The sequence below is a fragment of the Festucalex cinctus genome, chromosome 1 (genome assembly GCF_051991245.1).
Source record: "Festucalex cinctus isolate MCC-2025b chromosome 1, RoL_Fcin_1.0, whole genome shotgun sequence".
In the NCBI taxonomy this organism is placed as follows: Eukaryota; Metazoa; Chordata; class Actinopteri; order Syngnathiformes; family Syngnathidae; genus Festucalex; species Festucalex cinctus.
In genome coordinates this window covers 66,592,128-66,618,780 of record NC_135411.1, presented here as the reverse complement: position 1 = coordinate 66,618,780, position 26,653 = coordinate 66,592,128, and the positions used below count along the sequence as shown (strand labels likewise).

Below are 26,653 nucleotides of genomic sequence, written 5' to 3'. Positions count from 1 at the left end.
CCCACAATGCAAGGCATCTTCTGTGCGCTGAAGCTTACGTGTGAGTTGTGTGGAATGGTGAGCCGCCTGTCCGCGGGACCACCATCATAGTTGTTCCAGGCCAAGGCTTAGCATGGCCCAGGGCCGACGGAACGTTTGTTCAACAGAGCGACTTTGGCACCTTGCGCTGGTCATCTTTGTTACAAAATGGCCCCCAGCTTATAGAGCGGGACATGACTGTCACAACCAAGCTCAGCAGCTCTCCCCGCTATGTAACCTTGTGTCACCTATGACGTCAAAGACCCACTCTCGAGTGTTATATCCAGGTCATGTGTGCGTGTGCATGTGTCTGTTTTTTGGTTAGAAATTAGTCCTTATCATAGCCATATGATCAACAATCAGGTAGTCTCCTGTGGCCTTACAAGCTGCTATGAGCACTTGAATTAAAGTTGAGGTTAATTTTCTTTGTTGGGCTAATTAGATTCCTGACTTCAAGAGTGGAAGGCTGACATAAGTGTCTTTGCGTAAATGTGCAGTTTATTAACACGTGTGACCGTCTGATTCAGAGGGTTAATCAGGTTTTATGCAAGTAAAAAGATTTAGATTTAGTGGGAGAGACTGGAAACAAGTCATTTCCCCTACGTGTTAAATGACATAATTTTTTTATTTTTTTTTTGCTTTTTTTTTTTTGCTTTTTTTTTTTTTTCTCCAAATAACACAATCTGTAAGTGTGTTATGCCAGCATAACGACAACAAAACACTTGGAATCAGACAGCTGCAGATTAGAATCAGGCCTCGTGAAATGTGGATACAAATCCTATATCTGCTATTTGCAGCTACATGGTGAACAGATAGCATACAGCCTACTTTCAATGTGAGCTTGATGTCACGAGTCCACCAAGACCAACGTTTAATATGTGTGTGTTCCTTATTGTTAATTCCTGTGCTGTTCCTTGTCAAGTTTACAGGCATTGTGTTCTTTAAACATAAGCACAGTGAACTGAGAAATAAATAAATGGTCAATTAAAGTATTAAACATTAAAAGTAAAATTGCTTACTTCGTACATCCAGCCTTACTGTAAAGGTACTGTGTTAAACTAAGCCCATGTGTGTCAACTACGAATATGGATTAATGCTGAGACCCACACACTGAACTCTGGCTGTTATAAATTAAATGTAAAGGTTGAGTTCAAGACTGGTGGAAATGTTTTACTTTACAGGTTTGGCTTCAAAATGTTCCAGTTAAATGTCAACAAAATACGAAGACTTCAATTAGCATACATGCAAATGCTCATGTGTTGTGATGCTCGTTAGCTTTTTTTATTCCACCTGCACTGGTCAACCTGGTCCCTTGTGTCTTCCAATCAGCTCGGTCAGCCACTCGTATTCTCTCCAGGTGCTTCTTGTTCATACTTGCCAACTTTGGTTTTTGAACAATCAAGATTTTTTTTTTCTTTCTCATCAACGTGCCCGGCGGTGTGAAGGACATTAATTAGTTCGTCATGAAAGTCACGCAATTCCCGATGGTGTCTAGTTATTTCTTTCACTATTCATCCGGTGTAACGTGCTGCAGTCCCCTCCCCTCCAGCCTCCAACTGCTTTCCCAAATCCTCCAGCGGGAGTCTCGTAACCGGCTGTTTACCAAAATCGCCAGAAAAGTATTTATATGTGTCCACACCAATGAGTGTAAATCTGACACTTTCAAAGTGTTACTTTTTTCACACTTGACCCGTGTTACTCCAATACTATATGGTGTTAAAAATCTACACTGGTAAACACTGAGTAGTGTAGAAGGTACTCTACACTGGTAACATTTAATTATGACAATGTTTGATTAATTCTCATAACTTGTGTTGAAACACTTATGAGTGTATTGCACTAGTGTCAGTGTTAAAAATTTAGCTCAAACTACACTTTACAAATGGTACTTCATTTATATAGCGTTTTTTTCTCCTTAGAAGGCCCTCAGAGTACTTTACATTTTGACTACTGATGACACAGCATTTGGAGCAGGGTACTTATTTTGTTCAAGGATACTTTGACATATAGTCATACTGGCCTGGGATTAAACCCAGGCTCTCACGGTCAGGAGATGACCACTCTACCACTGAGCCACGCTGCTCCAACAACAACCGGATGTGTCGCTATTGAAATGTCGACAACGCGCTGGAAAATTGGAAAGTTTTGCCTTCACCGGAAATGAGGGTGTGCTCAATTTAACACTCAAGGTAGGGCTATTCAGGTTACACCCAACATCCTCCCCAACACTCAAGGAAATTTAATGTGACAGCATTAAAATGACACAGCTTACTGCATACTTGATCAAACACTGGAAATTTAACACTGACCGATTTGCTGTGCAGAGTTGCCAGATACTGTGTCAGATATTCCCCTCCCACGTGGAGATATTGTTTAAAGTATGATTGTTGCCGCGTCAGTTTGCTTGTATTTAGTTCCTTGCTTTGTTTCTGTTGTTGATTTATTTTTTACGACTCATGCCTTGTTCCCTTTGGAAATTAGTCAATGCCCAGTTTGTTATTTAGAATCTCATTTTTTGGGGGGGGGGGCTTTGTTGATTTAGTGTTTGATTTCTCTGGTATCGTTTAGCTTTTTGTTTTTATGAAATTACATTCTTTTTTGAGACTGCCTTGCCTCCTCGCTTCCCTGCATTTTGGTCCCAGTCATCCAAAATCACAACATCCAAGTTCACTATGCCTACCACATATAACCCTCACTGACACGACGAGGAGAGGTAGGACCCAGACGCAGGATAAAGGTAGGCCACAAAGGCAACAGGTTTATTGCCGGTCAGCCACTGTCTCCTCTCACACTGAGAGGAGAAAGGGGAATCAAAAAGTGGAGAACTAAAAACGCTCCACTGGGGAGGAAAAAACAGGCAAAAGGTACAGGGGACAACAAAAGGCGCTCCGCAAGGGAGGAAAAAGGCTCAAGGCAAAAGGGGTAACTAAAAGCGCTCCGCTGGGGAGGACAAGGCACAAAAACAAGGCAAGACAACAAGGCAACGGGAACAAGGACTCGAGGACTGTGGGATGCTTCCATGCACTGAGATGTGTGTGACACTTCGGCCACGGAGGGGAGAATGCAGGTGGCTTTTATTGTGGCTTGATTGGTGGCAGGTGGTGGTAATCATGGGCGGGGACCGGTAATTAGCAAGCAGCAGGAAGGGTAAGTGACCTGAGGTGAGAGGGGAATCATTATTTCACAATAAAACAGGAAACATGAACACAAAAATAAAAGCATGGGCCGTCACGCCGGTGGCGGCGTGACAGTACCCCCCCCTCAATGGCCGGCACCTGACGGCCATCCGACTCAAAGAGTCCAAAAACAAGGGCGGGCGGAAGGGGGCACGGAGGTGGGAACACGGCCCACCCCTCCGTCCCAGACCAAAGGCAGTTCAGGAGGGCGTCCACGACGCCCGACTAGAGAGTCCCAGCGGGGCCAGTCAGGTGGGCGTCCTCGACGCCCGACGAGAGGTGAAGGCAGCCGCAGGGCTTGCGCCGCCGGGACTTTGGGCGGCGCCTGGCGAGGTTCCGGGACTTTGGGCGGCGCCTGGCGAGGTTCCGGGACTTTGGGCGGCGCCTGGCGAGGTTCCGGGACCTTGGGCGGCGCCTGGCGAGGTTCCGGGACCTTGGGCGGCGCCTGGCGAGGTTCCCGGACTTTGGGCGGCGCCTGGCGAGGCTCCGGGACTTTGGGCGGCGCCTGGCGAGGCTCAGGGTCTTTGGGCGGCGCCTGGCGAGGCTCAGGGTCTTTGGGCGGCGCCTGGCGAGGCTCAGGGTCCTTGGGCGGCGCCTGGCGAGGCTCAGGGTCTTTGGGCGGCGCCTGGCGAGGCTCAGGGTCTTTGGGCGGCGCCTGGCGAGGTTCAGGGGCGAGAGGCTGCAGCAGGCGAGGTTCAGGGGCGAGAGGCTGCAGCAGACGAGGTTCAGGGGCGAGAGGCTGCAGCAGGCGAGGTTCAGGGGCGAGAGGCTGCAGCAGGCGAGGTTCAAGGGCGAGAGGCTGCAGCAGACAAGGCTCGGGAACGAGAGGCCGCAGCAGACGAGGTTCAGGGGCGAGAGGCTGCAGCAGGCGAGGTCCAGGGGCGAGAGGCTGCAGCAGACGAGGTTCAGGGGCGAGAGGCTGCAGCAGGCGAGGTTCAGGGGCGAAAGGCTGCAGCAGGCGAGGTTCAGGGGCGAGAGGCTTCAGCAGGCGAGGTTCAAGGGCGAGAGGCTGCAGCAGGCGAGGTTCAGGGGCGAGAGGCTGCAGCAGGCGAGGTTCAGGGGCGAGAGGCTGCAGCAGGCGAGGTTCAGGGGCGAGAGGCTGCAGCAGGCGAGGTTCAGGGGCGAAAGGCTGCAGCAGGCGAGGTTCAAGGGCGAGAGGCTGCAGCAGGCGAGGTTCAGGGGCGAAAGGCTGCAGCAGACAAGGCTCGGGAACGAGAGGCCGCAGCAGACGAGGTTCAGGGGCGAGAGGCTGCATGTGGCTCACCAGTTCATGGACCTGGCTTGACAGCTCCTCCAGCTGCGAAATCACGGCTTGCTGAATCTTTTCCCGGTTGGCAAGCCGGACCTCCAGGCTCTGTAGCCTAGCCTCGACCTTTCCTGCTGGGTCCATGCTGGCCGAAGTGTACTGACACGACGAGGAGAGGTAGGACCCAGACGCAGGATAAAGGTAGGCCACAAAGGCAACAGGTTTATTGCCGGTCAGCAACTGTCTCCTCTCACACTGAGAGGAGAAAGGGGAATCAAAAAGTGGAGAACTAAAAACGCTCCACTGGGGAGGAAAAAACAGGCAAAAGGTACAGGGGACAACAAAAGGCGCTCCGCAAGGGAGGAAAAAGGCTCAAGGCAAAAGGGGTAACTAAAAGCGCTCCGCTGGGGAGGACAAGGCACAAAAACAAGGCAAGACAACAAGGCAACGGGAACAAGGACTCGAGGACTGTGGGATGCTTCCATGCACTGAGATGTGTGTGACACTTCGGCCACGGAGGGGAGAATGCTGGTGGCTTTTATTGTGGCTTGATTGGTGGCAGGTGGTGGTAATCATGGGCGGGGACCGGTAATTAGCAAGCAGCAGGAAGGGTAAGTGACCTGAGGTGAGAGGGGAATCATTATTTCACAATAAAACAGGAAACATGAACACAAAAATAAAAGCATGGGCCGTCACGCCGGTGGCGGCGTGACACTCACACATTGAGACAATTAGAAACGGCATTACTGTTTGAGATGTGTACACAGAATTATGAAGCATGTGTAATATGTCATCTTTACAACAACGGTTTGTAATGATAGCATGAAAACATTTCTGCTTCATTAATATGGACTAATTACCACTCTGACGAGATGGCTATGCTGAGGGAAAAGTCAAGCTAAGTGATTAGTGTTCATACTAAAGGCATATTGTTTGCTCAATTGTACCAAATTTCATGGGAATCCATCCAAATTTGGTGATACTCCAAGTGTGGACTGAGCATTTGCTGAAAATCAAAGAATAAATGGCAGTGGAAAGAAAATAACCATGGAAAAACACAACATTTAAATACAATGGCAGCATAAAAATGGGGACATGCACAATAGCATGGAGCTAGAAACTGACATCTTGCAAAACTGACATCTTCCAAATACTGGCGCTAAAGGTAAGATGCAACCTTCCTTCCCCGTTGCCTTCCAAGGTTGGGGAACTGCCAGCATCTGAGCTCCCCCTGTTTAACCACGACTCATTGCTTTACCTCATTCTGACAAGATGGAGGGCCTCTGACTCGAGTGGCACAGTCAAGTGTCAGATTGTAAAGGGGAAGGAGGAAAACTCATCAGGAAAAAAAATCCACTTGGATGTTTGGAGCACCCTCATTTGCTTTCTGTTGGAAGAGCGATGCCCCATTGCTTCAGGGTGAGCAGCTACAGCTGGAAAGCTAAATAGGCACTGCCACACAGTTGCTTGGCTGTGCAGATTTGTGTCAGCGCAAGAGCCTTGGAGCTTTGCACAGAGTTGGGCTTGCTTAACCCATCCGGGCGCAGAAACACTGAGGCCAGCGAAGGGCTGCACTCTGTGTTGGCTACTCCATTACCCGTTTAACCAGCTTGACTGCAAAATAACTTTCAGGCAGAATGATAAACGGATGAATATATAATGAGGTACGTATCAGAATTAGATCTATAGGCGAAAATGAATCAATGAATGAATGAATCAAGCGTTTGGAGGTTTGATGAAGTTTGTAGTTATATTATCTGTAGGGCCCGTTCGATGTGAATTTTTTTTAGGCTGATGCCGATTACCATATTTGGCAAAATAAAATTCAGATAACTAATTAATCAGCCGTTTATTTAAAAAAAAAAAAAAAGAAAGAAAAGAAAAAATTATATCATGAATAAAATAACTTCTTTGGTCTCGTGTTGCAAGCAGTTGCAGAAGTAGCCGCCAGAGATCCTCCCATCTGCTGGATCAATTCCCACGTCTGGTTCTTTAAAGATACTCGGCACTGCGTTGGGCTTTAGTATGAGACGCGTGGCGAACCCCATTTCAAATTGTAAAATACTTTCGAAGTCCTCATACCTGAAATGTTCGCTGCACACACGCGCCGCTTGTCCTTGCCGGGAGGTCGACAGCACTTAGCAAGCCATTGCCTGCGCAAATAGCCTTTTTTTTTGGATAACATACCAGTGTGCAACTCGCGGGTTTTTCCTTGACGACACCTTGCAAAATTTTGCAATACAGTAAGGCATAACTGATGTTTGTGTCCTCCTCGTCGTTTTGTCTACGTGAACTACTCTTCGCCAAGCGAGTATACACACTTGTTACGTCACCACTTGGGGGTGTTCCAACACGGAAGTACTTCTATGTTGAAAATGTTTCCAAAAAAAGTGAAATAAATCAATATAGAGGTGTGTGTATTCTTCAGCTCTTATGCATTTTTCGTAGCTAAACAATTTACTGCCAATCAAGCCATACATGTAAAATTAAAGGTGTCTTCCTTTAATGCTTACAACAATAAAGATGTGAATTACAAGCAGAACATGTGACAGGTTTTATAATTGTTGTGTGTCGTTTAGTACTTGATTAATTTACAACAGAGAGAAGCAAAATTGGCCAGATTTTTCACCAATTTCTTTTTTTGCAGGTATATCGTTGACAGTTAACTTTGTCTTGGGCTGTGTGTATGTGTGTGTGTATATATACATATATATTTTTATTTATTTATTTATTTATTTATTTATTAATTTTATTTAATCTGCAAAAAAAGTTTGCTGATGTTTGTCAAATTTTAACAGCTATTATCAGCCAACTAAATTGTCCAGTTACTCGGCTTACTTATCTTAATCCTTACATAGTCTTTGGGTCAGATTTGACCCATTTTGACAACATTAAAATTGACCTTATTCACCCTGATTTTGATCACTTTTCTCAAAATGACTCAAAATACACACACACGCACACCCCCACACAAAAATGTCATTTTCTTGTACAGGTGCCACAAAGTTCAATGCTTTCCTGGAGTCAAATTTGACCCACCATTTCTACTAAAATCAAGTTTTGATTTACCATTGAGTGTTAAATCAGGAAATCATTGAAATGATTCAAACTGTGAAAGTGTGCATGATGGTGTATTGGTGTCCAGAGGATATCTTGAAACTGTCCAGGAACTGTCTGTGTTACCACCACATTCACACAGGTTCAGGTTTTGCTGCTTGACTAATATTCCACAAAGACATTATTAATGAGAATACCGTGTTTGGACTAGAACATTTTTGGGCTGACACTTGACTTTCTCGTTACTATTTTGATGCACACTGAGCATGATAGTGGCCTAAAAGAAGGTTTTGTGCAAACAACATTTTGCTCACAAAATGAGATGACCTCATTGATGCTAACATAGTTTAACATACAGATGGCAATAGAAAAGAAAAATGTTAAAGCATTTTTATTATTATTTTTTTTTAATTCCATGCAACCCTTCCAGCAGGCCTGGTAGCGCGCCCATGAGTGCAACACTACGGGACTCTTGTCATAACGGTGAAAGGTTTTATCCAATTGTCCGAAACACCTCATGTGATGTGTCTTCCCTGAGGCATCTTTAGTGCGGTGTTGATTAGGTTTGTTGTTGTGTGCTATGTGTTGAAACAAGCTATTTATCATGCTGGGAGGATGACAGCTGGATGCACTCCAGAAGGTCTCTCCAAACACGGCACTAGCCAGTGTCGACTTGCTTCCCTCTGTTTCATTATCATTGTAATCTTTTTATTTTACTCACCTGCATCTTTCATTTTTATCTTTCCTCATATTTTTGCCTACCGCCCAATCCGGTTCTCCTTCTGCCCTCATTTCCTTTGTCTGGCAAACAGAATGGCTGTTTGTGAAAAGAGGCTGTAAGCATCTTTATTTTGCTGCCACCCCCAATCGTGCGTTCTTTTATGACTTACAAAAGGCTGTGGCTACACAGCCTGGGTCATCGTTACTTCATTTACTAAAAGCAATTAATGAAGGAAGTCCTCTCTCTTTCTCTCACACTGTTCCTTTTGAGTTTAGTAATCAAAAGTTGTCCCCTTTAATTGCACACAGAGTCCAAATTAAGCGACCTCTTGATGAACTTCCGAACCCAGTTGTTTACACATGTTTTCCATTTGCTGATTTTGGTCATTCATGATGTAAAAAGACATGCTGCCAGGAAAGAAAGGTCTATTGTAGTCGAGATGTCGTGATCAAAGCTTGCGTGCTGCAAAGCATTATGTACAGTCTAGGAAACAATGTTAATGAAGCACCGGCGAAGCACCAAACAGACGCTCCAAAACACAGGACCTCCTCTGCTTTTATATTTCCTCTCTACCTGGCTTAGCAATCTTGTTGAAAAAACTGTCAAGTTTTGTGGATTTTGGTTATTTGAGTTATCATGTATTGCATGAGTCCCTTTTGTCAATGTCTGTCTCGGTAAGTTTTATTGTGTCCACCTGGGCTTATCAACCCCGGTCCCTTGTGTCAACCAATCAATTCCCTCAGCCACTTGTATCTTATTTAGGTGTTTCTCGTTCTCTTGTTAGTTTGTTTGTACAATATTTTATTTCTCTGCTTTCTTTCAGTCCTTGTCGGTTTCTTGTCCTAGTCATGTCTTGTTTCTTTTTTTTTTTTCTGTCTTGGTGCAAGTCGAGTCAAGTCTTTCTCTTCCTGGTGTTTGTTTAGTTACTTGGAACTGTGTTATTTTTGGACTTTTGTTAATATACTGTTCTAGATAATTCCAAGTACCTTCTTTACCTTCTTGTTATTTTGAAATTGTGAGAGCAAACCTGCCTCACCGACCTGCTTCCGTTCCGTGTAACTGCGTCCGCAACTAAGCCTAACTGTAACAAACACATCCAATTGTATTTATTTTTTAACTAATTTGAATTGAAAATGGGAAGTGTGATCAAGACAAAAGTTAGACACACCTAGCAGTAGGAGAATTTGTTTTTTTTTGTACCCACTCACACAAACCAACATGGTCTCCCAGGCGGGGAAGCAAACCTACGCCAACCGGCACCAAAGGCAAGCGACAGCTCCACTCCTCCACCTGGAGCACAGGAGGATATGTGTTTTGACAGGTTTGGTCTCGTGACTGATGTCAGGAGTTCGGAGTCCACCTTAAGTTGGCCTTTTTACCAAGCAGTTCATTCTCGGCATCTGCTCTATGATCCTTGAGTAGTTTAATTGTGTATTTGTCTTTGACAAAAATGTATGTATGTATGTATGTATGGATGTATGGATGGATGGATGGATGGATATACCATTCAATATACAATTCAAAGTACATAGGCACCTTGTTTTTCCACTTCACTTGTAGTGAAGTATATGAAACTCGCTCATATCTCAAATTTTGTCTCACATGTTGACTCCAAAAACTCAAGATACCACTGCATATTGGTACACAACCACCAAAGTCAAACAAAATCCATTCTGGTTAATAAAGTGAATGGAATTGTTTTGGATTCAATAAAGTAATTGTTGTATAATAAATAAAATCTACTACTTGAATACACCTGACAGAGGGAAGAGTAAGGCGTCTGCTGAAAAGAATTGACACCAAGTGGCGTGATGCAAAATATATGTATGCAATTAACATTTAATCAGTCACCCTATTTATAGTAATACAGAACCTTTCTTGTGTCACAATAAGTAACATGTCTGGTTTTGACGTTTTTTGGTGGCAGTCTCAAAAAATGAACAAGACACTAGATTGTCTCAACACCGCATTTGACATTTAATCATAGTTTGAACTCCAGAGTTTGGTTTGACTTTTGAAGCATATTTTTCGAGAACATTGTAGGACTTTTGGAGCGTTATCAGGAGAAAACAGTATTTTGTTTCCCAAGTTAAGAAGCATGCCTTATTGGATATTTTTAATGGAACTGTAAAAGAATCAAAAGAGTTCAGGCACCCTCCCTGCATCAATTATTTCCTACAGTCCCAGAGTCCCAAACATGTTTGATTGCAAGTGAAAAGTGATTATCTTCGCTGCGACTCATTTATTTATCAAGCGTCTACAGAAGTTACATCTTTCAAATCCTTCTTTTATGAAACATATTTCATAAGTGATGAAAACTCAACATTCACTTTGGTTTCCTTCCAGATTGCGGCTTTTGGCAGAAAAAGCCTGCGAGAGAAATCGGAGTGACTGACACTATACAAAAAGGAAAGTTAGCATGTCTAACAAGACTTTTCGCAAGTTATTTGCTTCATTATAAGTCAGTTTCCTATATAAGGCCAAATGTACGAAGGTTATTTAAAGTACATAATTTTTTTTTAGCAGTAATAGTCCAGCAAACAGCTCACTAAGTACTTGATCGTGATTTGCATACACTTTTGCATCTATAACGCTATCTCCAATTGTGTCCAATTGAGTGTCCTTTTTACTACAAAACCTTACATAAAAAGAACATCGACTCACACCACACGCTCATAATTCTGTGTTCATCTGACTGTGCGACAGAACGCGTGCATGTAATAAGTGAGTCTTCCAACACACCTCAACGTCTCTCATTAATCCCACTTGAGCGATTAGACTGCGGCGACGTATGGCGCCATGGGAGGCGTGAAACTGGCTGTGAAACTCTTGTCATCTCATATGTTATCACACTCTCGAGACGGGGGGGGATTAAATCATGCCCGGCACAGCCCATTGGCAGCTAATCATGCGGCTAATGATAAATTAAATATTCCACATTTTCTAGTTACAACAGAATAGTAAGGTGAAGAAGTCTCTGCAGAGCTTCTCCCAAAGTCATTTTGTTGAATAAACCCAAAAAGGAGAGCCGATGCGAGTTTGAGTGAAGTCTCGAAGTCATGACACTTGATGGCTGATTAGAGCAAAACATCAGTGTGGTTTCCCCACTGCGACGCTCCTGTGAGAAGTGATCTAAAGGGTCTTGTCAGTAGACGTCACGCTGGCCGCTGTCGCGGCGCCAGATGCTCGCTGCTCTCTGCAACGCCGCAGCAAGAAACACACAGCGTGTTCCCTGCAGGCGCCACTACAAAAGTGATTTCAACTTAATTAAGAAGGTTGCACATCAAAACTGCTCAAATTATTCAGACAGAACAGATGTTTAGTAAAACCAAATGTCATCCATCATCAAGAGCGGAAAAGGCATCAATGATTTACTTATGCCTGATTAATGTTGATCAAGGGGTTAATTACCAATTCCTGTATGGCAGGGATGTCAAACTCATTTTAATTCAGGGTCCACTTTCACCTAAATTTGATTTAGGTGGGCCGGACCAGTATGTTCGTGGCCTGATAAGCTATAATGACAGGTCAAAATATTTCCCTTTTTTTTTGGGGGGGGGGGGCTCAAATAGTTATAAGTATATTCTGAAAACATTCCCATGTATTATTATCTTATTGCATAATAATCTGAAATTTCTTGGGAAAAAAATTGAACGTATTTTTGGCGGGCATGTCATTTAAATGGTCATCAGTACGCCCTCCAGTGGACAAAATTAGCAACAACAGTTCATTTTAGCTAAAAACTACAGTTTGTGTTGTCCTCATGGGCCAGATTGGACCACCTGACAGGCCGGTTTTGGTCCGCAGGCTGTATGGTTGACACCCCTGCTGTATGGCATTTATCATTAAAGAATGAAGCAAAATGATGCCCGTGTGGCTTTTTCCAACAATCTTAAATGGTAGTTTAGTCAAGGTTAGAATTATACAGTACAGTATTGCACACACACTAAAGGCATGTAAAGCTCCAATACCAAATCTATTGGTATGCAGATTTTCTCTTTATCATGTCTGGGGTCATGTCAAGGTTAAGTTAGAATTCATGACCTGTTAAGTAGGGGACACGTCCGAGAGGTCATGTGTCTGTTTTGTACTGATGTAACAAGTGTCTGTTTGAATTGATGTAGCCATCATATAACCATCATCTAGTTTCAACTAGTTTTAGGCTATGCGATGTCAATCTTTAATCCTTTAGGTGATGTTAGATCTTTGTGATGTCGTTCTTTGGTCCTTTACTTGCCACAACCAATCAGATCGATTCACTGTCTGTAGGTGCAGTCTGAGAATTGTGTGTGGTTGCCGGATTATTACTCACTGTGCCTTTGTGCATCTCCGCAGCCCAAGGGGGCTTGGCGTCTCGTGATTCTCGATGCATTCTCGTTGTTTTCTGTTTAGTCAAGTTATGTGAATAGATAGTTAAAACCTTATTTGTGTCTGCGCTTTGGGATCCGACAATTTCAGCACACAACACTCTTCAACATTACTATAACAAGTGTCATATTGGTAGATATCAGACGTGGGAGTCAGTCATCACAAGCATGTCTCGAGTTATTGTGGGAAAAAAAATCAAGCGAGTCAAGTCGCCACCAAATTTCAAGCAAGTCGAGTCAAGTCAAGTCAGACAATCTCGTCCTGTCACAATTTATATTGGAGTGATAATTTGTTATTTATTTTTTTTAGCTGATTATAACACAAAATTAAATGAACACAGTATATTTACACCTTTAAAAATGAATGTTAATTTTTGATATGTTAATTAATGCACATTTGAATGAGTGTTTAAAGCAATAAATGTATATAACATTGTTACCGTGATGAATATTGACATGTTATACTGTATATGTGAGTAAACCAGCAGTCTCCAATTACCCACGTCACATGCGCAGCCCACCCATCCACAAGGGGAGATCTCTTTTCCTCCAGCTATAGTCCTTCCCCCATGTAGACCATACGCGTCTCTCTGCTGAATTTAAATAGATTAATGAGGGGAGCTGCTTCAATTGGCCAGGAGTTGGCTGAGTTCCCTCAAACAACGGCGTATAGCGAGACAAACATCCTCTTCTACCTGCACCGGTTGAGCAAAATACCAAAAGAAAGGAAACTAAATCATGTGCACAGTTGCATTGCATTAGGCATGAAAATAAGGTCTCATAAATGCCAAGTCAAAGTCAAGCCGAGCATTCAGAGGTTTTTGCCAAACAGGTCACATGTCATAAAATTAGTGACTCGAGTCCAAGTCATGACTTGGATCTTCAATTTCTGGCAAATATACTTTGGTTATTTTTCAGCTTTGTATTTTAGGATATTTGATGTTTATTCTGTTTTATTCATCAACTAAAGTATGTCGTATCACTACATGGCCTGTTGATGACATTATTTTGTAGAATTATAAAAAAAAAATTACTTCAAAAATTTGTCAGTTGGTTTAAAAAAAAAAAAAAAAAAAGCAACATTATGAATTTGTCCAGCCTTTATGTTTAGTTTTTAGTTTATTCATTTTTTCCTTTCGGACACATTACAGTTTACATCAATCACATCACATCATTTGCAACATTGACATCCGAAAGAAGGGCTGACGGGTAGAAGCCGAAGCTTATTCGAGACCCGTCCCCATCGACCCATTACTATAACGCATCAATCATATACATTATTTAGAATAGTCATTAATTTTTATCGTTATCCATCCCATACTATCCCAGACACTGCTCGCTCAGTTCATCTTGAATTTCCGTGTGTAGATTGTGGCTAGTCCCAGTCATTTGGAACTGGTGAGTCGGTCCCCAGACGCCACCAGCAAGCCCACCCCGCCAGGCGAGCAGCCAAGGCAAGCGCAATTCTTCTCTTTCACCAGTAGGGTCTTCGCTGACCTCGGATCAGCTTTCACACATGTTGTGCTTTCCAGAAGAGTAGATCGGCTTGCATTCGGCCCATTGCTTTCAAGCAATTTCAGCACTCGATTCTGGTCAGGTAGCACCACTGGTTGCTAGCATGTTGTGGATCTGATGACTCCTGTGCGCTGCCCAGCCTAGCTCACCCAGCAGAGCGGCCCACGCCAGCTGCATTCCAGGAACCAGACCACCAACCCCCATTTTGCGTATTGACAGCAGATTCATTGGAGCCACAATACAGCCTTATCATGTAGCCTTGACTGTTACAACAAATGTCCAAACGGAATTCGAGCCAGACAATATTTAGATTCAAACGGGAACAGCAATACATGTTATCAATGCAGGTGTATAAACAAGAGTTAGCCTTGGCAAAGTCAGCAAGTAATCATATACAACTCCAGCTTTGGGTAATTAGAGATGTTGTTGTTGTTGTAGTGATATTGTGAATTACTGTTGTCTCTCAAGCGCTGCCAATTCCTCAGCTCCTTTCACGATTCGTGTTTTTAGTTGACCAGAGTTATCTTTAGTTTGAATAAAAATTCGGCAGTCTTTTGTCCACGTGCTTTCGATAAGTCTCTTTCTTCAATTGCTGTATTTCCTGAAGAAGTGGCTCCCTCCAGTTGGAAGCGAAAAGCACATCTGAATGTGCGCAGGATCAACAGTTAATCCCAAATCTCTGAGTTGAAGTGTCACTTGCTGTTCCACAGTCTCGTTCCCTGAATATTGGTCAGAATCTTCCGTGCTCGTGCTAGCCGCAGCTCTCAAAGGTCCACGGCGCGGCTTGATCTTGATACCGGTGACTATCACATCGTTGATACGAAGATTTTGTTCCAAATCATCCACTTTTTGTTCCAAGGCAACAATGCGTCGATCTTTTTCCTGTGTCTCTTTCTTCAATTGCTGTATTTCCTGAAGAAGTGGCTCAATGCTCTTCTTCATTTCAAGTAATTCGGCAACCATTCCACTGAGTTTTTTAAGAGAAAATTTTATCTCCTCAATCTCGTCAGCTCTTTTTCCGCCAGGCATTATGCAACAATGTAGTTAAAAATCCCAATGCAAAAATCAACAAGTAGTTAGATTCACGAGCGAGTGCAGGAGCAAGTACAGATGCGTCCTTCCTCAACAGATGCGTCCTTGAATTCAGGAATTATGTGTATGTGTATGTGTTTATGTGTTATTAATGGTGTTTTAGTGTAGATTTTCTCATGGAGAGATACACAACTTATCTCCCTCATTTTCAATAAGTCAAACCTTTAAACGGTCAAATTAGAAGAGGCACACTTTGCTCAAAGAGGAAAAGAAAACATGGCAAGTAGAATCACTGGAGAATTGAGTTGGATTGCTCCTCCAGGCTAAACTAAACATCTCAATTACCTTCTGGGTGAAGATAAAAAAGTATAGCAGTAAAAAGACTCTGCAGAGCCAATATTTAAATCGCCTGTCAGCCGAAGACAAACTCCCGCTGAGCTTGGATTTGATGACGTATTTCATAAAACACACACACACACCTACACCCACACCCTCACACACACACAAAAACAAGCATGTGTCATCCGCCGGACTGCCTGCTTCCGCTGCTAGCCCGCCACACGACAATCATCAACCACATATGGAGCCGCGCTCCCGCCTGCGGGGAACAGGATTGGAGCTCGGGCCAACCAGATGCAACCGAAGGGCCTCACCACTCAAAGGTGATGGATGCTGCGCTGCTCGTGGGGCCTCGTGTAGTGCACCTGTGAGAGCAGATGAATGGGGAGGAGAGGCTGATGAATTGGGTCACACGAACCGAGCGTTTCGGGGTAATGTGGTGAAAACACTGGAGGAGTGCAGTTGGGTGGTTGCACGTGTCTACAACTGGGGCAGAGCTTCACTAACATGACTTGATTTTCTTCTTTGGCTCCCTCCGCTCTCCTCACATGTGACAGGAAAGGTATTGCATTTAGCCAGGAAGACTCTGAAAACACCCTATATAGCCTGGACGTAATTTGAATTTCTTGTATAATGATAATAATAATAATAATAATAATAATGATAATAATAATAATAATAATAATAATAATAATAATAATAATAATAATAATAATAATAATAATCCACATTGGTTGATATAAAACTTTTTTTTTAAGTTGTGAAAATCCATTTCCTTAATCGCTTACAGCAGTAAGCGGTTAAGGGGTCCTGGTCCAGGTGCACCAGGGTGGCGGGGGGTGCTGGAGCCTATCCCGGTCGGCTTCGTGCAGTAGCTGGGGGACACCCTGAACTGGTTGCCAACCAATTGAAGACTTTTATAATGAAGTAATTCAATTACTAACTCAATTACTTTTTTAAGCAAGTAGTGAGTAACTATAACTAATTACTTTTTTTTAAAGTAATGTTCCCAACACTGATGATAAGTAAAGTTCAAGAAGAAATCTGTCTCCATCCTGCCTTTTCATTTCATAAAAAGTGTTCCATTAACCACCAACAAACCCACACGTTAGCTACACTCCATAAATTTCTCACAAGTTTGAGTTGTTGTTTTTTTCTCGCAAATCTTAGAGTTTATTTCTCGTTAATTTGTGAGTTTTTTTCTCACTAATTTACCACTTTATAATGTCACAAATCTGCATTTTTTTTTCCTCTGAGTATTACCCCCCTCCCCTCTTAAACAAACAAACAAAATATATATATATATATATATATATATATATATATATATATATATATATATATATATATATATATATATATATATATATATATATATATATATATATATATATATATGTCCCCGTTGTATGTAATAACCCCACTTAAAAAACATGATTACCCTTAAGTAGCAGTTTTACCTATGTACTTGTGTAAAATACGCGCTCCTGATTTGCTGGAGTGAATAATATGATTTAAAACATACCAATAAAGTAAAATAAATTTATATTACTGAACTGGTCCGTATCATGGGGGATTTAGAAGCAGGTATACACAATTCTGACTGAAAAAGAAGTGAGTATACACCGTATACTCGCGTATACTCGTATACCCTGGACCGCTCGAGATGACCAACAAACCAGACCACACACATACTGTAATATCTCCAAGATAAACTTTTCCCACCTAAAGGCAGAGGTCTGGCATACTAGACTGACCAGTGGCATAGTGATTAATTCATTTTCATCAGAGACCAAGTATCAAGGAGAGAAGTGTGAGCAAGCTGGCATATGTGGAGTCATCCTGTAAAATGGCTGTGGTCACGCTTGTCTTCACACTTTCTTTTTAACTGCTATGCTTCCCAAAAGGTTAATTGGATAATGTGGTTGATTATCCTTTTGAAAGGCTGTGCTTAATTTGTTGCTGTTGAAAGACAGAGCACATACAAGTACATGCTAGTCAAAATTACAGTCTGTCTGTAAAAGATAATTGTCCAGCTAAATGTGACTACCTATAGTCACAAAAATATTCAATCAATACCTCCAAGTTTTAGTACCACTTTTTGGGGGCTATCAATTAAAGTAGTAAGGTAAATTGTCAGTTATGTAGGCCTATTACAGTTTTGTTTTGTTTTTTTAAACTGTTTACCCACAACTTTGAAAACAGGGGTCCTTTTTTCAAAATATTGCCACACTAAATTTGTGTAACTTATACACTGTTTGCAAAATGACACACTTCATTCACTGCGCATTTATATTAAAAGCATACACATATTTACAAAAATGCTGTTTTGTTTTCATCTCACGAACACAGTCTGAAATGATGAGACATTATATTGCACTCAGTTACACACTACTGTGACCAATATAAAACACATTTGTAATAGCATGTGCTAGACTTTTATTTACAGATATTTTTATGTCAGGGGGAATTTAGATGACAAAAGACATTGACAAACCCACAAACTGTTTTATTTTTTCGCTTCAGAATTTTTTCTTTTTTTTTCTTGCAACGTTAAAAAAATGACTTGTCACAGCACAGGACTTCGGACTTTGAGGCCCGGAATTGGTGAACCCTGTTTTAGATAAATATTGTACTTTTTATTTATTATTATTATTATTATTATTATTATTATTATTATTATTATTATTATTATTATTATTATTATTATTATTATTATTATTATTATTTCACTGTCCTGTGTAATAACCTTATTTATTGATTGATTGAATTTTTATTTTTTATTTTATTATTCTTATTCTTATTATTATTATTATTATTATTATTATTATTATTATTATTATTATTATTATTATTAATTCAATCTCTGATGTAATAACCTTATTTATTGATTGATTGAATTCTTTTTTATTTTATTATCTGTTCTTATTGCTGCTGGACATGTAAATTTCCCAGAGGGAGCCATCCCAAAGGGATCAATAAAGTGAAGTCTAAGTCTAAGTCAATGTCTGACAAAGAATGATTCGGTGTTCCATGCGTCTGAGGTTTATGTAGTAAATGTAGGGCCTTGACCCATCATTGTGAACTGGACTCTTGAGTGGGGTTGCTTCCATTGTGTACCAGGAGGTTGGCTCACCTTGTTCTACAAGGCCATTATTGGACTACTGTCCTTCTACATTTGCAACTTCATCACACAGAGAAGTATTAGTTCTTACAGTTTGCGTTCAAAGGACATTTTGTTGCTAACCGTTCCATTTACGCGCACTGAGTTTGGAGAAAAAAAATAAAAAAATTATCTTCTCTGACCCTTCTACATGGAACCTGTTGCAAAAGGACTACAAAACACACAAATTGCAGTCTGACAATATGTATTACCATACTCAGCTCCAGTAACATATCACTCAATGATAAAAAATCTGAACAAAATAGTAGTTTCTCTTACTACCATTGACTGAAGTATTTTCAATCAATTAAGCACATGAGTACATGCCACTTGGTGGATGTGATTATCCAATTGGTGTGTTTTGTAAAAAGCGTGTGTGCCTATTGTTGTGCAACTCTGGGCAAGTGTTTTGATCCTTGTGTGTAAACTTGGGCAATTATCTGAAAATTTTCATTTTAGAGTGTAAACGACTGTTAAAAACACTGTAAAGTGGAACCTAAGAATGCATTGGGAAGGGAAAACCATGGATTACGATACAGGGTGGAATTGAGGCCATTTGTTAATGGATAGTACACATCACAGCGCTGTTGTTTACCTTCTTTGTTTCATTAATGAATAAAATGACACGGCTATTGATAGCATGCATGGCTTAGCATGCGTACTGCCTATTGGCTCCTTTCTATTGAAGTGCATACTGTAGACATGTTAACTGACTTCATGTAATGCCCCGGAGGCACAAATCAGGACAACTGACATTACAACCATCTAATACTGAAGATTCCTCCAAATTCAAAATAACTGACCTTTATGTATACACATTTGGAAGGAAATGTGTTCCTGGCATGCATACTTGACATACAGCATGTTTGCTTTTCTTGTCCCACCTTCAGCATTGATCTAATTGGGAGTCATTACCGTTTGTGGAAGAGCAACTGGAAGGTGGGTGGAAGAATGTGGCGAGAAAGTCCTTTTTACCTTGGCACAGATAAGAAGACAAACGAGATTTGAAGGCAGATAGATCTTGTCGACAGCACATGCTGTGCTTAGTCGATATTGAGCGGGGTCTTTCTTCCCCCCTAATATCTGTAGCTCCCCAGCCAAATATTTCAGGAGATGGATGATTATTTCGTATGGTGCCAACTGGCACTACATGAGTTGAGCTGAAGGTCATCTTGACTCATTTCCGGCTCAGAGGAAGGGTGGCTGGAGACTGTGCTGTTTAATGTCCATTACTGATGTGTGTTAATAGAACAAAGGCGACAGGCCAGCACGAGGAAGCCGACAGGGCTGCCGCTACACGCCACTGATGCAACACTGTACAGGGCCAAGAAGAACGTAGGGTAAACATACGGAGACTGGGTACAGATTGTGGCCGCACCTTGAGGCATATGGCGGGGCGACTCATGCCTCCCGGCTAATTGAGTCCTAATGAATCACTGGTGTTGCATGTTACATATCCCTTGTGATGCCTCATGTCATTAATGTATCAGAGATGTCCTTTGGAAGTGAGGCAGGCCGTGACTCCCAAGATGCTCGACATCCGGACACCATTGGCCTTACACTGACTCCTTCACTGACACAGCAGATGCTGCAGGACAAGGCACAGGGACCACGAGCAACCTCACATGACACAATAGAGGTAATCGTGTGACAAGATGACATTTGGATCCCATGATTGATCGGTTACTCCATAGAGTCGGGATTGCCAAAACACTGACAACTCAAATTGAGAAAACTAACACTTTTCATCACAATCAATGCAACACGTTACTTCTTCCAGTCAAGTAATTAGATTACAGTTACGTCATAAAAACATTACTACAAACATGCAATATATTTACTTCCACTTGTCAATGATGTCATTTATTTCTAAGAGTAGTATCGTTCCACACCAATGGGAGTTGCAATATACTGCCTTTAGGTTGCAGCAGTGAGAAATAATTTACAAGAATTAAATAAACAGTACATACTGTACTTCTCAGCCACGGTGATCTCTAACACATGAATATACATTATGGATCACGTTACAAAGGGAACCGCTGGTATCTACAGCTTGAACATAGGGAAACATTGCGGGAGTCACAATTTCACATTCCCACCTGAGTGACGTCATGTGCGTGTACAGTGTCATGTTTTCAGCACGTGCCCATACCATACTCCACACGCTAAAAACAGTTGGGTCAAAAATAACCCAACTAGGGCTAAAAAATGGACAGATCCTATTTTAAGGCCGATTTGACTTTCTCCATTGATTAGTATAAAGAAAAGGATCATTTTGGATAAAACAACCCAGGAAATTGGGTCAAATTAACACATAAAGTCATTTTTTTTTTTTATATCAATAATTGGATTACTTTTTTTGACTGTTTTTAAGAGTGCATAAACAGCAATAGAGGAAGGACAGAGAGTCGTGTTTTTAACCTTGAAATACAGTGACCATTTTGATTTTGTGTCAGCTAAAGACAAAAAATTTAGTTTTGTTGCACACTGTGCTGTTGACAATGTTATCTATCTTCAATAACACTACTAAAAGGATCGCAGCACAGTATGCAATATGCATCCAAGCTTAAAGAGAAAGTCCCACCAGATTGTGTGACTGCAGGAGGTCCCCAAATGTAATCGTTATATTCATAAATAATCCATCCATCCATCCATTTTCTTGACCGCTTATTCCTCACAAGGGTCGCGGGGGCTGCTGGCACCTATCTCAGCTGGCTCAGGGCAGTAGGCGGGGGACACCCTGGACTGGTTTTGCCAGCCAATCGCAGGGCACACAGAGACGAACAACCATCCACACTCACACGCACACCTAGGGACAATTCGGAGCGCCCAATTAACCTGCCATGCATGTCTTTGGAATGTGGGAAGAGACCGGAGTACCCGGAGAAGACCCACGCGGGCACGGGGAGAACATGCAAACTCCACCCAGGAAGGTCCGAGCCTGGACTCGAACCGGAGACCTCAGAACTGGGAAGCGGACGTGCTAACCACTCGACTACCGTGCCGCATTCATAAATAATATACATTTTAAATGTTTTGACATTACACACATTAATAATTCAATTACGTAAGACAGCCTTCGTTTTACATTTTAATTGAAAATGTATTTGTTTGTATTTCTGTTCTGTGAAGTCTAGACGACTATTTTTCATTAATTAAAAAAAAAAAAAAAGTACCTCCCTCCTTTATTTTAAGTGAAATCCAGAAAAGACTCTTTAAAATTTAAAAGAAAGTAATTATGGTAAATAAAAAACGTTTATTTTATTTTATTTTTAATAAAAACAAACTTTATTAAGGGTTAAATGCCACTGTTAAAAATGCACTTCCAATTAACCAGGGTTGTTAGTAGTTTCTGAACTATTAAAATAGGTTGTAAACTCACTTCATTACTTATCATAAAATCAAGTAATTTGTAAAGTAATGAAGTAAATGTTTTTAAAGCAAGTAATCAGTAAAGTAACAAAGTTACACTTTAAAGTGAACTGTGGCAACACTGGGTTAACTTGCCATAAGAAGTCTGAGTACTGAGAGAAAACAAACAACCTGGGAGAGGAAAGTTACACATAAAAGGTTTTTATATTTTCCAAGGCCACTTCGGAGTGTGACTAAATAAGACACTGTCGTTTCCATCACAACATATAACCTTGCGTGATAAGCAGGTCTACTTCAGAGTGTTGTTGGTGATTTGTATTTATTTATTTATTTTTTTTGCTTAGCAATTTTCAAACCATATAGTTTTTGTCTTTTCTGTCAACTTACAAAACACCCGTCGTGTTGATTACACATCCCCCACAGCATGTGCAGCATTCAACACTCCACAATGCGCCACTATCTGAACAATCTCCTGTGGCAAGCCGATTCACCTCTGACCTACCTCTGCCAGGGGCCAGATCTTCATTAATGAATTGAATAGATGTGATAAGACCACCGGCAAAGTGACAAGTCGGGCAAAGTCTTGCAAGCTTATTAAAGCTCCTTTAATAAAAGAGTCAGGACATGTTGAAAACTGTGTCTAATATGAACATTCTATATCCACTTTGGTGTAACCTTGTTAGTCAGACGCATGATCTCAGACCTCACTTCAAGTGGCGTAATGCACAAATGCTGGTCAGAAGGCAAACGAAGAGGCAGCAGTACATGTAAAACAAAGCCAACATAATGGCAGATTGTGTCGCATCTTAATCAGTTAATTAATCAACGAGAAGCTGCACTATAGGTCATTTGTAATTTAGATGTTCTCTGTGTATTATTGTGGATATTACCAAAATAACTTGGACAATGATGCTGATTGCCCTTTTATGAGTTAGCATGTTGGTGGCACACCGCACAAAGCAATGCTGATAGAACATTGGGATGAATTACAAACGAGATTGTGGGTCAGGTCTTCTCGTTCAATGTCAGTAATGTTTGACTTACCAAATGTTCTTCTGAAATGAAGGAGAAAATTCTCAAAAATGCTCACATCTTGTATGAAAGAGTATTTTATATTCCCTGCATGTGACCATGTGTCCCAAAAGTGTGTGATGAAAAGAAAATGTTAAAACCTCTTTCGCTATTTTGTCTATAATTCTTGTGTCTAAGTGGAAAAGCCATTATGGTCTTAATCGGGTGAGCTATAGCTCCCCAAACCACTCTCAGCTTTTGCTGTCAGCAGCTAAATTAAGAGTCGTGTTTCCACTGGGAGACCCGACAAAGACCTTCTTACTGGAAAAGTGATGTTCTCTGGTGTTTTGTTCAGACCTGTCTTAAGCTTCACAAATCACATGGTGCAGGAACGAACAGCCTTGGACAACAACAGAAAAATATGTGAGTGTGTTTGTGTCTTGACGTGAGGATTGTACAAACGCCCGATTGTCCTACAATCAAGTCAGGGAGTCCAGCTTAAGATATGTTGCAAAACATCCTCTATAAGGAGATTACTTAGGGCAGTTTGGCAGCAGACTCACCAATGAACTCTGGTACCGAATTGTCAATGCTGACGCCGACCTTGTTTTATCCTTTTTTGTCTCGTATTATACCTCGCCAAGCCACAACAAGGCTACGGTGGACCACAAATCTCCAATAACAGTCTGTCAATAACAACTGTTTTATGGCCTCTATCTGTTTTCTTCCTGGATGTTCACAGTAAATGCCAAGGCCATGCTCCATTCTCTTCCATGAGCTCTCAAGCACAAACAATGCTGAGATCGACATATGGCCCAGTAATGAATTGTGCATTTCAACTGGTCATTCTGCCACTCATTGAGTTTTAGCCCTGGAGCAAAGTTAAACAACCACGAGAACACCAATCTTAGGTCAGTTTTCTTCTATTTGTGAACATTTGAACAAGGATGTTATTCTGTTTCATTTATCGATTGTTACAGAAATAATCCGTATATTGGCCTAAGCGCTGTATTATGCCATACAACATCAACAATTCTGCCTGCACAAAGATGAGAATGTTCACTTTTGATTGCCACTGTAAGGCATTGATTTAACAATGTTATTATTGTGATCTATGTACTGCTTTACCGCAGCAGACCAGTCTATTATCTGACAACATGACAAAAGACTGCAGTGTCTATAAAACAGAACAGTAATATCTTTGAAAATGCAGAATATTTCATTCATTGGCTATGACTAGACTGTGTAAACATACCTAAAAATATGACTGTAGTCCATGGGTTTATAGAAGTGCTTCTCAATTATTTATTTATTTTTGTCCCAACTCACCAGTGTGACTGTGAATATCTGTCCAAAAATGGTTGTACCGTCATTATTGTACACCTCTGCAGAGTTTCTAACACTCCTTATGCAGTCTCTGGCAATGAGAGCACCACTGCCACCTATTGTAGTGGATGTGAGATTACACTACATTCTAGTAAGGCAAAAAATATATATGCATGTTGTCACCATCTTAAAATAATTAATAATAAATAAATAAATAAATAAATAAATAAATAAATAAATAAAACATTTTTTTTTTGCCTAAATCATCTCATGATGCAAATGGTTCATTTTTTTGTGTTTCTTGAAAAATCTGGGGGGGGGGGAATGACTTAGGCGATTATTTTAAGAAGGTGTCAATGTTCTTTGAGGTCGCACGTGCCCCACTTGGCAAGACACTTGAGAAGGACGGGTCTATAGTGACTTATCCGACTTAGCCCACCTCTTATACCACACTACACAAAAGCATAATTTTGCTATGTAAACAATTGTACCACATAAATTGCCTGGAGGCTTCCAGTCTTTAAAAAATAAGAAATATAATAAAATGGATGTCATTTAGGGCCAGCTTTCTGGCCCTTTGAAGCCATTTTCAAATCTGATGGTTTAAAATAGTTTCAACGCTATACTTCAAGTGTTGATTCGGAAGACCGTGGGCAAATTACATTGACATATCATTAGACATCAGCTAAGCGCTAAAGCTACTATTTCTACATTGGCCATTTAATGTGGCCAACTTATTCATCTCCAGTCTTTAGAAGTCCAATATAGTCGCACAAGTCGTAATGGAGCACATCAACTCGATCCCGAGCAAATGTTCTGTGTCCAAATATGAGCGCCAGCTGACACTCTGACCTGATTTACACGCCCCCGTGCCTCCACGACTCGAGTGTCTATCCCGCTCACGACCCATGACCCTGAAATGCTATGCGGAGAAGAGCAGGGGCCAGACAGCTGCGCAGTTGAGTGCAGACTTGGCTCTCTGCGCACTGCTGTGTGGAACAGCACCTCGACCGCGCTGGGTTGCGCGCATCCATCCAACCATTCGGTGCACCCACAGGTCGTCAAGCACACACGGCTCTTGTCGTCGTTGTGTGCGCGTGCGTGTGTCCTCTTTACACGTCATGTTGTCACTTCTTAACATTGCACACACATTGAGAATGAGTCAGATCCAGTAACCGGTGAATGCATGTGCAATATTTGCGCACGACTTGGAACTGTACTGTAGAGCATCCTTTATTTTAATTTTTGAACAGGAGGTGATATGAGTTTATAAATGTATTTATTTACACTATAGTCTAAATGAAGTGACATATATGAGATGCATAGGGCAATATGGGATAGCGTTATAGCATAGCTATGCCTTAAAACACAACATTCAACTTGACAATTCAACATTAGTAGTGAGGAACAATAATGTCATTTCTATATGTTAAGGTTTCATTTGTATTTTTATGTCTGCCTCTCAACGGTGCATATAGAGAGGACCGGTCCGCAGTCTATTATCATTCAGCGGCTAACACGTCCTGTACATAAATCTTGAAAAGGCGCAGAGCTGCCATGCATCCTTAAGCACTGTGACAGTAACTTAACAAAAAAAAAAAAAAAAAAAAAAAAAAAAAGAGTCGCAAGTGGGAACTCACCTTTTCCCAGCGGAGTGTCCCATGCATGCGTTTTAATCCATATCTGTGTCCCCTTCATGTGAGCGCGCCAACAGAAGAAAATGCAGAGAGCGTGTTCAAGAAAATCCATTTGTTAATTCCATTTGCCGGGCACACAAGGTGGAATCACATTACCGCGCTGTTTTCAAACTAATTTACTGTCCAAATCTAAATTTCCGTTAAAGCTCAATCTTTTCCTTTCCTGCCACTCTCTCTCTTCCTCTATCTCCCTTTGCAGCTCTGAAGTTGCCTGGTTACCCCTGTTTCTCATTCAAGGAGGCTGAGGCGCTGCGTGCAGCGGCCAATCATAGCGGCAGCCGGAGAGATTAACTATTTCTTGGCTTCACTATTCTAGTTTCAGGCTAAAATGAAGGGGGTGTGGGCGGGGAATCTGAGCCCACGGTGACAGGAATAAAATTAAAATGCATAGAGAATAATGTAGAGAGAGAGGGGAGCTGTTCGAGGGAGGCTGCATTAGGGATGGGGATGCATGGGGGGGCGGGGTGGGGGTGGGGGGGATTAAACATTGTGGAAAAATAAAAATAAAAGGACTGAAGAGGGAGGGGTGGACCACTTGCCACTTGTCACACGATTCCACCCTTGCATCATGTTATGCAAACTGTGTAGAGCTCTGCTCATCTCCAATTTCTCC

The 26,653-nt window shown here is 41.6% G+C and overlaps 1 protein-coding gene across 3 annotated transcripts in view; it reads right to left on the bottom strand.

The window, feature by feature from the left end:
* dab1b (DAB adaptor protein 1b) overlaps positions 1–26,428 on the bottom strand; it is a 78,386-nt gene extending 51,958 nt beyond the window's left edge. The window contains exon 1 of one of the 3 annotated variants that reach the window (XM_077504075.1): positions 25,984–26,428. The gene's annotated coding sequence lies outside the window, so the exon portion shown is untranslated. The remainder of the gene's footprint in view (positions 1–25,983) is intronic. The other 2 variants (XM_077504084.1, XM_077504066.1) reach the window with 2 other exon arrangements.
* Between the last annotated feature and the right edge of the window lie 225 nt (positions 26,429–26,653).